This window comes from Rhipicephalus microplus, chromosome 4 (genome assembly GCF_043290135.1).
Source record: "Rhipicephalus microplus isolate Deutch F79 chromosome 4, USDA_Rmic, whole genome shotgun sequence".
Taxonomy (NCBI): domain Eukaryota; kingdom Metazoa; phylum Arthropoda; class Arachnida; order Ixodida; family Ixodidae; genus Rhipicephalus; species Rhipicephalus microplus.
The window spans coordinates 3542121-3555123 of record NC_134703.1 but is presented as its reverse complement, the minus strand read 5'-3'; positions in this window follow the sequence as shown (position 1 = coordinate 3555123).

The following is a 13003-nucleotide window of genomic DNA, read 5'->3' as shown; positions in this document are numbered from 1 at the left end:
AAGTAGGCTGCAAAACGTCAGTCACATGCAGCTTCCGCCAGGTAGGATCAATGCTGCAGCGCGAACACCGCACCGAGATGACGTTATGTGTGCCGGCAAGCATCCACAGCCTGAGGGTCCATACTTCAGGTCGCATGCAGCGTGCAAACTACAACTCCGCGCAACGCGCACAAATGAAGCGCGATGTACGTGTTTCTGCTGGCTAACACCGCTGAGCCGCTGAAACTGCGCCGATGCGAACCGCGCACTAGCGGTCTGTCTCTTTCTGGCAAAGTTATCCAACGAAAGGCGCTCCGGTGCGTCGTTGAAACCGCTGGACGCCTATGCAAGGCGCCAGAGGAGCGGAGGAGGCGTACCGGCGCCGGAGCGCCTGGGCGCCGCGTCGGCGTCGGACGCTGCCCGGGCATCCTCCTCGCCTGTGCGGCGTGCGCGCATCGCATGGGGCGCGTTCCGGGCCTTTCGGCGTTTCTACACGAGCGACGCTCGGGGAATTTCGTGGTTGTCGCTTGTCTTTTCTGCGGTGTTCCCTGTGACGAGCGCTCGCTGATCGGAGCCCCCAGGACCCCGTCCAAAGACTTCTCTAACCGTCTTCCCAAGTTATACTTTTCTCTCAAACTCTACTTCTTTTTCCACCACTTTTAATCCCTCCTTTTCATATCCCTCGTGATCTACTGCGTAGGTGTTGCACTCTGATGCAGACATCTGTGGGACTGCTTTCTTTTCTTCCCATATTTCGTTTCTACTCGGCGAAAAGCGTGCAGCCGATCCTCATGACCATAAGAAAGGATAGTGCTAACTTTGTGTAGATTGTTTAAAGGTTCTCTAGCTGTACCAACAGGTAACGCGGTTACGATGCTTGCTGCTGGTTGGTTCGAGCTTTTGTTTAATGCAAGCACATCGCTTCGCACAGATCCGTGTGCCGAGGTATACATCACGGAAATGGGTGTACAACGTTGACTCGCTCGCTGATGCCGTGCCGACCGGTTGTGCCTCCGCGATCTCCGACGACAGTGCAGCCCTGGCCGACCAGCTCGCACTCCATCTCCTGACGCCGAGAAGCTCTCGCTGAGTGGTGCTCCGTCCTCGGACCCCTTCGACCATGTCCCCATCTTTCTCTATCTTCTCTTTACTTCTGTATGCGGGTGTCCTCATATCTATCCCTATCCCTTTAATCCCTCCTTATCCCCAGTGCTCCTTGTGACAACGGACGACGCTGTTGAGCCCGGCAAGACGCAATGAGGACCATGTGCACATACGTAGTTTCGTGTTTCGTGTGTACAGTAAGAACTTGCATGTGCGTATAAAACATCTTTTCTGTTCTGCTTCGTATACTCTCCCCGAGCATTGCATGTAATCTCAACGTAACAGCAACTGCGTTGCAAGTGCCACTTTCACCGTGCTCAAAGTCACCACGGTCGCAGAATGCTGACGCCGGTGAGTTCCACCCGGAACACGGACACAGTGGCCGGACGCTGCGTCGACCGCGTGGCAGAATGCAACCATAGGAGGCGCACGACCGATGGTGTTGTCTGTACAGTTGCTGAATTAATGACGTGAAAACACACGCCGTTGTCGGTGCATCTAGCGCGCGTTCTCTTGTACTTGCTTCGTTGTCGGTGAGCTGTTACTCACCGTTAATACTCGGACGAAATGATTTCGCCGAAGGTGGCGCGCTGGCCCAGAGTGTTGAACCCCGTTCCATTAGTTTCGGATCACCACGACACACGCGCTGCGCAGCTCACGTGCTTTCCGAGCCGGGGAGAGAGTCGTGCCTTCTCCTTTACATTCGTGTGTAAACAAGAGAGGAGGATTTGCCCAGTCAATAAGACCGACTTCCGGCTTCATCGCGGCTTCACAACAAGTGACGTCAGGGCCTCTCCTACCTTTCCTTCTTCCGTGACGTCCATCCATCCATCCGACCGTGCATCTATCCATGCGTCCGTCCATTCGTGCATACGTCCGTCCACGCGTGCAGGCGCTACGTTCATTCATGCGCCCATCCGTGCGCCCGTCCTTGCGTTCGTCCATGCGTCCGTCCGCCTGTGTCTGTGCACCCGTCAGTCCGTGCGTCAAGCAGACATACAGACGACGGATGGACGCGGCCAGCGGATGATTCCCGGTTTGCCGATAAAACGTATGATATGCGCAAGGCGGTGGTGGCTCGCGCTCGAAGACGGAACCCCGATGTACCGAGCGCGCGAGCCACAAGCGTGCCGTGAAGCTGCGCGGCGGCGCCGACAAGATCCCAGCTTATGCGAGAACGGGAGGCCGAAGCGGCGCGGTAGCGGCGTGCGGACCCAGCTTCGCTCCACTCTCCATCATTCACTCCGTGGAAATGCTGTCATTTTAAATGCGACGCATTTCTTAGAAAACTACTTTGGAAATGTAGCATAGTGCCGCCGCCGGTGGATATTATGCGTGATCCCTCTCTTGAGCACTGGGAGGCCGTGTTGACCAGCTCAGACCCAGTCGTCCAGTTAAGGGTCGTGGAGTGGGCCACACAGGTCGCCGCCAACCTTAGGTTGATGGCCATCTAACACGGAATATCCTCAGTTGCTTTCTGACGAAATAAAGTTTTTCCATCCATCCATCGGTGAATTTGAGCGTCTATCTATCTATCTATCTATCTATCTATCTATCTATCTATCTATCTATCTATCTATCTATCTATTATCTATCTATCTATCTATCTATCTATCTATCTATCTATCTAGGCGCTTACGACTCTTAGCTCTCGTTGACGTTTCGATAATGGTATCAGTGCTACACTTGGTATGGCATGAAATGACTCTATTACGAACATATTTGACCAGTCATAACATGAAAAGCATCACATGAGTCATGGATGTCATGATTTACATTTCATGGCCCTGCAGCTTTTGCGGTGGTTTCGTTCACATGGAATGTTGCAAAGCGGGTACCGTGTGACATGATTGCATGGCGAACACAAGCGACAGACGCTAACATGAAAATCATGGCGCCCCGCCGCGGTGGTCTAGTGGCTAAGGTACTCGGCTGCTGACCCGCACGTCGCGGGTTCGTATCCCGGCTGCGGCGGCTGCATTTCCGATGGAGGCGGAAATGTTGTAGGCCCGTGTACTCAGATTTGGGTGCACGTTAAAGAACCCCAGGTGGTCGAAATTTCCGGAGCCCTTCACTACGGCGTCTCTCATAATCATATGGTGGTTTTGGGACGTTAAACCCCACATATCAATCAATCAAAATCATGGCGTGCGTGTCATGTAACAACGTGACTACATGCCACGCTCATGATGCGCTCGCGGCCGTTTCGCTTGTGTCACATATACCAAATTTGGTATTACGGTACGTGAACGGATGACGAAGGTATGTCACTGGTGCAAACATGATAATCATGAGATGCGTGTCATGTATCAACATGACTACTTGCCACGCTCATGATGCGCTGGCGGCTGTTTCGCTAGCTTCACTTATGTCAAATTTGGTATTACGGTACGTGAATGAATGACAAAGGTATGGTACTGGTGCAAACATGATAAACATGAGATGCGTGTCATATAACAATATGACTACATGCTACGCTCATGATGCGCTCGCGACCATCTCGCTAGCTTCACATGTACCAAACTCGGCATTACGTGACGCGAACGGATGATATAGGTAAATGACACATGCAAACATGATAATCACGACATGCGTGCTATGTAACAACATGACTACATGCCACACTCATGATACGCTCTCGGCCGTTTCGCGATTTTCACATATGCCAAATTTGGTATTACGTGACGCCAATGGATGACGAAGATAAGTGGCTGGTGCGAAATTAATAATCATGAGATGCGTGTCATGTGAGAACATGACTACATGCCACAGTCAAGACGCCAATACATTTCCGGTGTTCATTTCGTCGCGTCACGCTGGCGTTGCCACGCCAGGCGCCTGTCCTGCCATATATACTCGCAGGCGTGCGCCGCGCTGCGTTGCTCTGACGCATGCGCGTTTCAGCGCGCCCAGCGTCCCTCCGTCACGAAAAGAGGGAGACGCCGTGTTGAGTAGATAAAGCATCAACATAGAGTAATGTTACTCTATGGCATCGGCGCAAAATGCATGCATGTCGCATTTCGCGCCGGTTGCCGTCTGGCCGCGCAGACAGACGCAGGTCGTGCCTGGCGTCAGACTATAGAGTGCTCACGTTTTGCTAACGTAGCGTTGCTGTACCCAGCGTGCGCAAGCGTCAACGCTAGATTGGAGTACATTGGGCCCCTCATGATGCGCTCGCGGCCGTTTTTCTAGCTCCACATAAACCAAATTCGGTGTTATACGTGACGTTAATGGTGACAAATATAGGACTGGTGCAAACAAGATAATCCTGACACGCTTGTCATGCAAGAACACGACAACATCGTGCTCACGGCTGTTTCGCTAGCTCACATATACTAAATTTGGTATCACGTGACGTGAATGGATGACGAAGGCAAACGATACATCCAAACACGATAATCATGACGTGGAAGTCACGCACGGCATCATTTACCTCCATCTCGTAACGTTGTGCTTATTTCAAAGTGACATATCAACATTTCTCATTCATGTTTCGCATATCATCGATTACCACTGTACTTGGGATCTGCCTTTTTATTTAAATTTTACTATATTTTTGTTAACAGGTGAATGTCGATACCATAATCTCCGCGGTTTCACGCGTTTTTCTTTTTTTTTTCTGACATAATACTATTATATCCATTTATGGCTAGCCAAGCAGTTGTTACTTTGCGTAGCGTTATGCTAAAGGTACTTAATAATTAAGGAATTTCACGGAGGGTATAACTAAACTCGGAAGCTCCGTCATCCGAGGGCTACGCCTCGAACTTTCAGGGTCTTAATCTCTTCTGCGGATGGTTGCAAGTTTGGCTCCCTGTTTATTCTGTGTGGCGTCCCGCAAGGTAGCCTTCATGACGCGTCCGTCGTTAGTCTATATGCGAATGACGTGAACAGAGCCTGCAGCAGATTTTTCATTCAGTACGCATGTCCATCAAATTGGCACATCGACTACTGCGGCGCTGGGCGAACTCGATGAGAAGAGTTTTTAAAAGTTGATTACAGAGCAATGCCTTATTTTTTTTGCAAAATCGCGCTTAATGCCTACAGCATTATGGTGCACAACGTGATTAATGTCAACCCGTGAGCTGGATTTTCTTTTTTTTTTTGCCGAGACACTTCAGTGCTTCTGAAAATGCATCGGGGATTTTTTTTTTAAGTTAATTGTCGAGCGTTGATCTCTCATTCGCCGATTGCACTCTAGTGGCATACGCAGTAGAAATGCCTTTTTAGGTGAGCACGTGGCAGAAATGTTGGCCTGTCGGCCTACCTCTTAGCCTGTCTATCAACCGAAACAATACAGCTATCATGCTAAAGTTTAACCACTTCCTCAACGCCAACCCATCTTTATCTAGGCGTTCGTACTTGTGTACATAATCGATAAAAAAAAGCAAATATTATGCATATATGAGTTGAAATATCAACACGTGAAGATTTGGTGTGTTTCGTTATACTAATAAATGCATAGGTACGTAATTATGAAGTCAGCAGTGATTATTACGCTGCGCTGACAATGCGAATAATTCACGAAAAGGCGTGTGTTTCAGCGTACAAAACTTTAGTAAGACGGTACTGTGCTGCCACCTTCCATGGCTCTGCGTCCTACAGATAGTTACGACTCGCACCGCCGCCGATACTGTTGCGTAGTGCGCCAAGGTCAAGGGCTGCCAAGGTTGTTCGGTAACGCGTTTTTCAGCTCGCGGCTGCTTCTGTGCAGAGTTGATAGACGAGCGGAGAAGACGACGGTGAGTATAGGCAAGGTTTATGTACAGCATAGAAGTAGAGCCGGTACATATTCGGCACTGGGGCCGACAGCTTAGGGTCTCGAAGAGCCGAGATGTGTTCGGACGCTCTAACGCTGTCGTCTTCTCTCTGACGCATAGGTCGGCTGCTTGGTGACGCGCCGCTTGGCTTTTTTTTTTTATAGGCCCCGGGTGAATCTTTACGTCAGCAACGTTCAATCAGAAGCGCTGCTGGCCGTGGTGTCAGAATCCTCCAGTCAGGAACCGCCGCTGGGTTGCACCCACGGACGAGTGATGTTGCCACACATTACGTAAGACTCGCCAGATTGCATGGCGCCAATTGCATCATCCGGCTGCTATCGGGCCCATGGGTTGAGGGAGCTCGCCGTGCGTTGCGTAACACACACCGGCGCCTCCGGGTTACATGACGTCGCAGAGGTGATGGCTTCAAGCGGGCTCGTTCGCTGGACTTGACACAGATTGCCTTTGCAGAGGCAATGACGTTCGGTCTTGATTCTCAGGCGTAACAAGATGCTTTCGTTTTCCAAGATTACTGCCAGATGGCACTGATGTCCCAGGCAGCGTAGAGTTCTTGTATAGACCAGAGCACACCTATCTCACACCCAGGCTCTTAGGCTAGAGTACTGTACGGGCACGGGCCCTGCCCGGTCCGCCGGCTGGGACGGGCCGTCTGAAGCGTTTTTCGGCGGGCCCGAACCGGGCTCGGGATTGAAATTTTGGGCCTGCACCAGACCCGGGCTTGAGGCTTTGGGCTGGGCTGGGCTCAGGCCTTAGAGCACACGTGAACGATATACACTGCATGGTCTAAGGCATTGTGTGCCAAACTGAAGTGCCACGTGATAAGAGTTGGTGGAAATCGATTACCGACACATGCCCTGAAACAACTGAGTCTATTCCTACTAAAGCAAAACTACGGTAACCACGTGTACATTTATATGGATGGCTCGACTACGCCGTCTAGTTCAGGTGGAGCATGTGGTTATACCATAACAAGGGGTAACTCGGCATTTTAAGACTTCACATGTTACAACGTCCACGACCGCAGAACTCGAGGCTCTGCGTATAGTGCACTGGAACTCATCAATTCTGAAGAAAGACCAAGTAAATGGGCCGTGTTTTCTTACTCAGAACCAGCGTTACAGTACCTGCGGTCAGTTCTCCGACGCGGATGTCACGACCAGTTGACCTATCAAACCGTGAAACTTTAAAACTTCACCACTTCTTAATACAAAAAGGCCACGACATCGTCTTTCAATGGTTACCTAGGCATTGTGGTATAAGCGGAAATGATTCTGCAGATTATGCTGCTCGCACGTCACATGAAGAAACAAACAGCGTTCCGATTCCGCTTTCAAGAGCGGACGCGGTGAGGTAGATTTGTCAACTGGCCCGCAGTCTCACACTAACTGAGTGGAACACACCAAGCATACGACGAACAAGACTGCACGAGCTTGACCCATCACTACAACTCCGGCCTCCACCCGGCCTACATCGGTGTGAAGCTTCGCTTCTCTATACCGCCTTTGGCTGGGAGTTGCTTTCACGAAAGCTTCTACCACGTTAATCGGAATGACTGACAGTGCGGCATGCGTTGTTTGCGGCACCAATGAAAATATCGAACACCTGCTGTGCCACTGTCCTTGATTTGCCTTAGACAGACAAGTACTTGACAAAACAATGCGGCGACTGGATGATCGGCCTCTTTCTGTGCAGGTGCTATTACAGCGACGTCCACATCCCTCGACAGCCCACAAGGCAGTGAAAACCCTGCTGTGTTTCTTGAGGAAGACGGGTTTGTGTGAACGCCTCTGACATGCGGTGGAGTTCTACACGATGCAGTGAAGTTACTGTCAGTCTCTCCTTTTTTCTTTTCCTTCTTTTCCTTGTCTCATCTTTCTTGTCCCCTTGCCTAATCCCCCAGTGTAGGGTAGCCAACCGGACGTCTTCCTGGTTAACCTCCCTGCCTTCTCCCTTTTGTTGCTTCCTTTTTCCCTTCCTCGAAGCTCGCTATGATCAAGTCCGTGCTAACTCAGTACGATGTGATAGCGAACTTCCAGGATTCGGGGGAATCTACTGGAAAACGACAATATTGCCATGTTGATGGAGGTCGTCGAATTCTTAGAGCCCTTCAATGAGGCCAGCGAAAAGCTTGCGCAGGTCAAAGTATAATACGCGGCCACTTGTATTGATGCACTAACCAAAACTGAAGAAGCGCATTACTGCTGCTTCGACAGAATCACCTGGAGTGTGTAAGCTCAAGTCGGTGACGTCCTCCATGTCACACGACCCCGAAGTGAAGGCTCTATGTCATGCAGGTGACTTAAGCGACGCATTCTCACCCTGCGCTGGCCATCATTAGAGCAGGCTATACCGCTGAACAGGGGTTCAGTGACGCTATATAACTCTGTGCTGATTTCATACTACTCCGCCAGGCATGAAATTTATATGTTTGACGACGCAAACAAGGACGAGAACCAGCAAGCTTTTTGTGTACCTGTGAATCCTCTTCCTGTTTCAGGAAATTGAATTTATTTCATCGAAAAGGAAAATAATCAGCAATTCTTTATACACATGCAAGCTGCTGTGAGCCGATGAGTGTGCAGAAGTGTTTCATGCTTTAGTTTGGTCCAAATTGAAGCGGTAAAGGAATTTTCCCCTTTACTCTCCGATCAACCGGCTTTGTCTTTCTTATAAGGTAGCTTGAAGTGATCGCGGCGGCTTCTAACAAGGTGGCGAATAATTCAGTGAACGCGAGCACAAAGAGAAGCCCAGTTTTTAAGCTTGTCCCACAACTTGATCTACCAACCCGCCGCGGTACTATAGTGGCTAAGGTACTCGGCTGCCGACCCGCAGGTCGCGGGATCGAATCCCGGCTGTGGCGGCTGCATTTCCGATGGAGGCGGAAATGTTGTAGGCCTGTGTGCTCAGATTTGGGTGCACGTTAAAGAACCCCAGGTGGTCGAAATTTCGGGAGCCCTCCCCTACGGCGTCTCTCATAATAATATGGTGGTTTTGGGACGTTAAACCCCGCATATTAATCAATCATCAGCTTGATCTACCGAATGAGGGACATAGTCAAGGTCGACGGGTTTCGGGACTAAGGATACTCGATAGACATCTACCGGGTTACCCCACAGCGTGACGTCACCGGTGCACATGAAGACGGTGGTTGGCAAGACAGCCCTGCTGGTGGCTGAGCGCGGTATGGTCGCGTGGTGTTTGGGGCAAGTTTTCTTTCCTTTTGGGAATGAAGCTCATTTAAAAGTGCAACTTGGATTAGCCCGACAACGGCAAGCTGGCCTGAGTAAATTTAATTTTGTTCATTCGTCTCGTCCGGTTGTGCGATGCTCGCTATGCTTATACTTATCCAAATCAACCGGTGTCAATAACAACGCGAGCCGGTGCTTGAGCCGGTCCCGTCGCAGCCGCTACGTAAAAGTACGGCACAGATTCGATGGAGCAAAGAAAGTGACATCCAGTTGTCGTTTCGGCTGCGAGCGCCGTAGCCGCGTCCAACGGAGTGACATGAGAAGCCAAGTGATAAGACGGAACGCGCATGCGCCCTGCAGCATGGTGTCTCGCCGTGTCTCGTCGCTAGCTGGGCGTCCATGCATTCTGCCATATTCTGCCACGCGATCCCGTGGTCTGCACACCTTTGATCGCACCTGTACGTGTTAGCTTTTGCTAAACAAAGCTGAAAATGAGGTGCATGATGCCGTGTGGTGGCGATCAATTCAGATTATCGGTGGTCGCGGCGTGTGCGATGTTTATCGCGCGCGTCGCCAGTCCACTGTTGCCTGACGAGCACCATGGTCAGAGCTCGCTCTCCTGAGCTTCATAATCGAAGTTTCCACGGTTCTCGTCAAGGCTACTCAAAACAATAACAGGAGGCCCACGTTATCACACCTTCTCATGCGACTGGCTGTGGAGCGACTTACCCGACGCGTTCGCAACGGCCCGTATCCAGCGCATTTGCTGTTCTGCTTCGCGACAGCTACAGAATCGGTGAAAGTGAGGTCATTTACCTCCGTGGCAATTCACAACGGGTCACGAAATGCGATCCCGTGACCCGCAGGTCGCGGGATCGCATCCCGGCTGCGGCGGCTGCATTTTCGATGGAGGCGAAAATGCTGTAGGCCCATGTGCTCAGATTTGGGTGCACGTTAAAGCAACACTAAAGCCAAACAAGTTACGTAAGAGTGAAAGCTCAATGTATGACAACATCTAAAACGACACTATAGGCACCCTACAATGGACCAGAGGGCGCGACGAAGCTCTTTGGGCCGCCTTAGCATTGTTGGTATACCGACCGCAAGGGATACTAAAAAAATGGAACGCTCGCTGAACAGTGACACCCTGAAGTGTCAGTGCCCTTTTTGGCACGTTTCCAAAGAACGCTTCCTGGGTGCTTACATAATCAGCCGTGACCCCCTTGCTCACAACTAAAGAGAGCAAGTTTGGTTTTGCTGCGTCTACTCGATATATGCTACGCATTGGAAGACTCGGTTTTGCTGCGCATACTCGCTATAGGCTGTGTGTTTTGGCGGGACCATCAGATGTCTTAAACTGCATTGCCGTGTGCCTATTATCAACAACAGTGCCCTACTTACCGAGAAATTGAGATAAATGCACAAGAACACAAGCGCCGCAGTAAGACATTTTCAAAATTATTCCGATGGCATCAGACAAACCGCCTACAGTTAATCACTAGTAATCGATCTAGCTGCGCCAAATAAAAAACCTTCCTTGCATCAAGACACGCAATAAAATGTGGCCTGTTTGTTTCTGTTTGATTCGTGTCCCTTTACAGAACCCCATGTGGTCGAAATTTCCAGAGCCCTCCACTACGGCGTCTCTCATATTATGGTGGTTTCGGGACGTTAAACCCCACATATCAATCAATTCACAACGCAACAGCGTTGACTGAGGTTTCTCCAGACAACACCTTAGTAGAGCGAGGAGCTGTTGCGTCTGCTCTGGTGGTTCGGTGATGCATCCGACTAGCGGAGAGAAATTCGTACCTCTTTTTCTGAGTGTTCAATGCCCAAACATAGCTAATATTCATCTCAAACGCTGTTTCGCACGCGATAGTTGAACCTGGTTACTCCGCAAACTGCAAGGGAGTCGGGCTTTGCACTACCGAAAATTGCACCGACAGTTGGCGCTACGTGTACGCCCCCCCTAGCTCTGACGAGGGCAGTGATTCGTGAATTTGTGCGCATAAGTCTCTGTGAGTGTCAATTATTTGTCCCATGGGTTCATCCTTTGAACGAGCAGGATGAAAGGCAGTGAGGGCACGCTACCTCTTATGAGAACACTTATCTTTAATTTCTGGTCTATAGTAATATTCGTCAGCCCATGAAATGCTAAACAACATCTTAGTTGAACCTATTTCACCGCGGTTGCATGTTAATTTTACGAACTTAAACTAAGCACGTTTCTGCGTGTGTATGTGTGTCTAAGCAATGTCTTAGTTGAACCTATTTCATCGCGGTGGGTTCGTATCCCGGCTGCGGCGGCTGCATTTCCGATGGGGGCGGAAATGTTGTAGGCCCGTGTGCTCAGATTTGGGTGCACGTTAAAGAACCCCAGGTGGTCTAAATTTCCGGAGCCCTCCACTATGGCGTCTCTCATAATCATATAGTGGTTTTGGGACGTTAAAACCCACATATCTATCAATCATTATTTCATCGCGGTAGCACGTTAATTTACGAACTTAAACTAAACGTGTTTCTGCGCGCGCGCGCGTGCATGTGTGTGTGTGTGTGTGTGTGTGTGTGTGTGTGTGTGTGTGTGTGTGTGTGTGTGTGTGTGTGTGTGTGTGTAATTGAGTGTGTGTATGTGTGTGTGTGTGAGTGAGTGAGTGTGTGTGTGTGTGTGTTTTCCGCCCCCTATATGTAAAAATAACTAAAAGGAAAAAGGGGGTAGCCCGTACCACCAGGAGGTATAACAGGCTCAAGCCAATCTAACATATATGAATATGTGTGTGTGTGTGTGTGTGTGTGTGTGTGTGTGTGTGTGTGTGTGTGTGTGTGTGTGTGTGTGTGTGTGTGTGTGTGCGTTGTTTTCTTTCATCTTTATGTTAGGAAGGTCACAAAGTTTTTTGCCTTAATACGAGGCTAGCATATATTTCAAAATATTCGTAATCAGTACCGCATCGTTATTCTTTAAAGAAGATCTGAGGATGCTTGGATGATGATGATGTTTTTCTTAGGCGTCTTGTAAAATATGTGCCGGTATGCAACATTCAAATTTCGGCGCCAGCTGGCCAACTCTGTCCTTCCACCGTCCATGGCCATATCGTGCAACGGTCCGGCAACAGTGGTTTCAGTGGTTTCACCCATGACCTACTACACTCCTGACCTGTTCAGATAGCGGGGTTCCTATGGGAGCGCGTGTCCCCGCTCTCGTTCAATCGCTCGCCGTAGGTGGCGCTACCTATAACCTGTTCGTCTGCTACTGTGCGGCCGGCAGGAGGGCGACGGACTGATACCATGCGTCTGCTTCTGTGACAAACTGCCTATACGTGCACGAAGGACTTCAATTATGTCATTATACCCGACCGCCTGCCAGCCCTATATAAGGAATCTTCGATTTGGCTTGCACTAGTTCAGAAAAGTGCAGGTGCAGAAAAAGCGGTGCCAAGCGGTGCAGTGAGCGTGCAGCGCCGGTCGAGCAAGTGCAGGTGCAGCCTCAACCACGCCTCGGCACTAGCCGACACTAGCGCGCGACGGCTACAGCCAAAACGAAGGCGTGAGTTGACGTGAGTGCAGGCCGGAGAACACCTTGTAGTGTAAGCCTAAAATAGCCGCCTCCGCCGCCTTGTCCGATCAATACACGGCCGTGATGGCACTTCTTGTGACTGCGATGGAATTGCTGGACTCGAGCAGCGACGACGATTCCGTCAGCGGTGCCGTTTGCAGTGACTGCGACGATGAGTACGACGATGCGTGCATCTTGGTCGCGTGCGCGTTGGTGCGCGACGATGCCAACCGTGTACCCGGGTACGAAAGCATTATCGGCAGGTACCATGAGTATGAATTCAAGCGCCTCTTCAGGCTGTCCAGGGAGACTTTTGATAGTTTCAGGGCCAAGTTCAAGACTTCAGCCTTCTACCCAAGGGCAGTGCAAGGCCGCCAACAAATCAGTGCCGAAAAAAC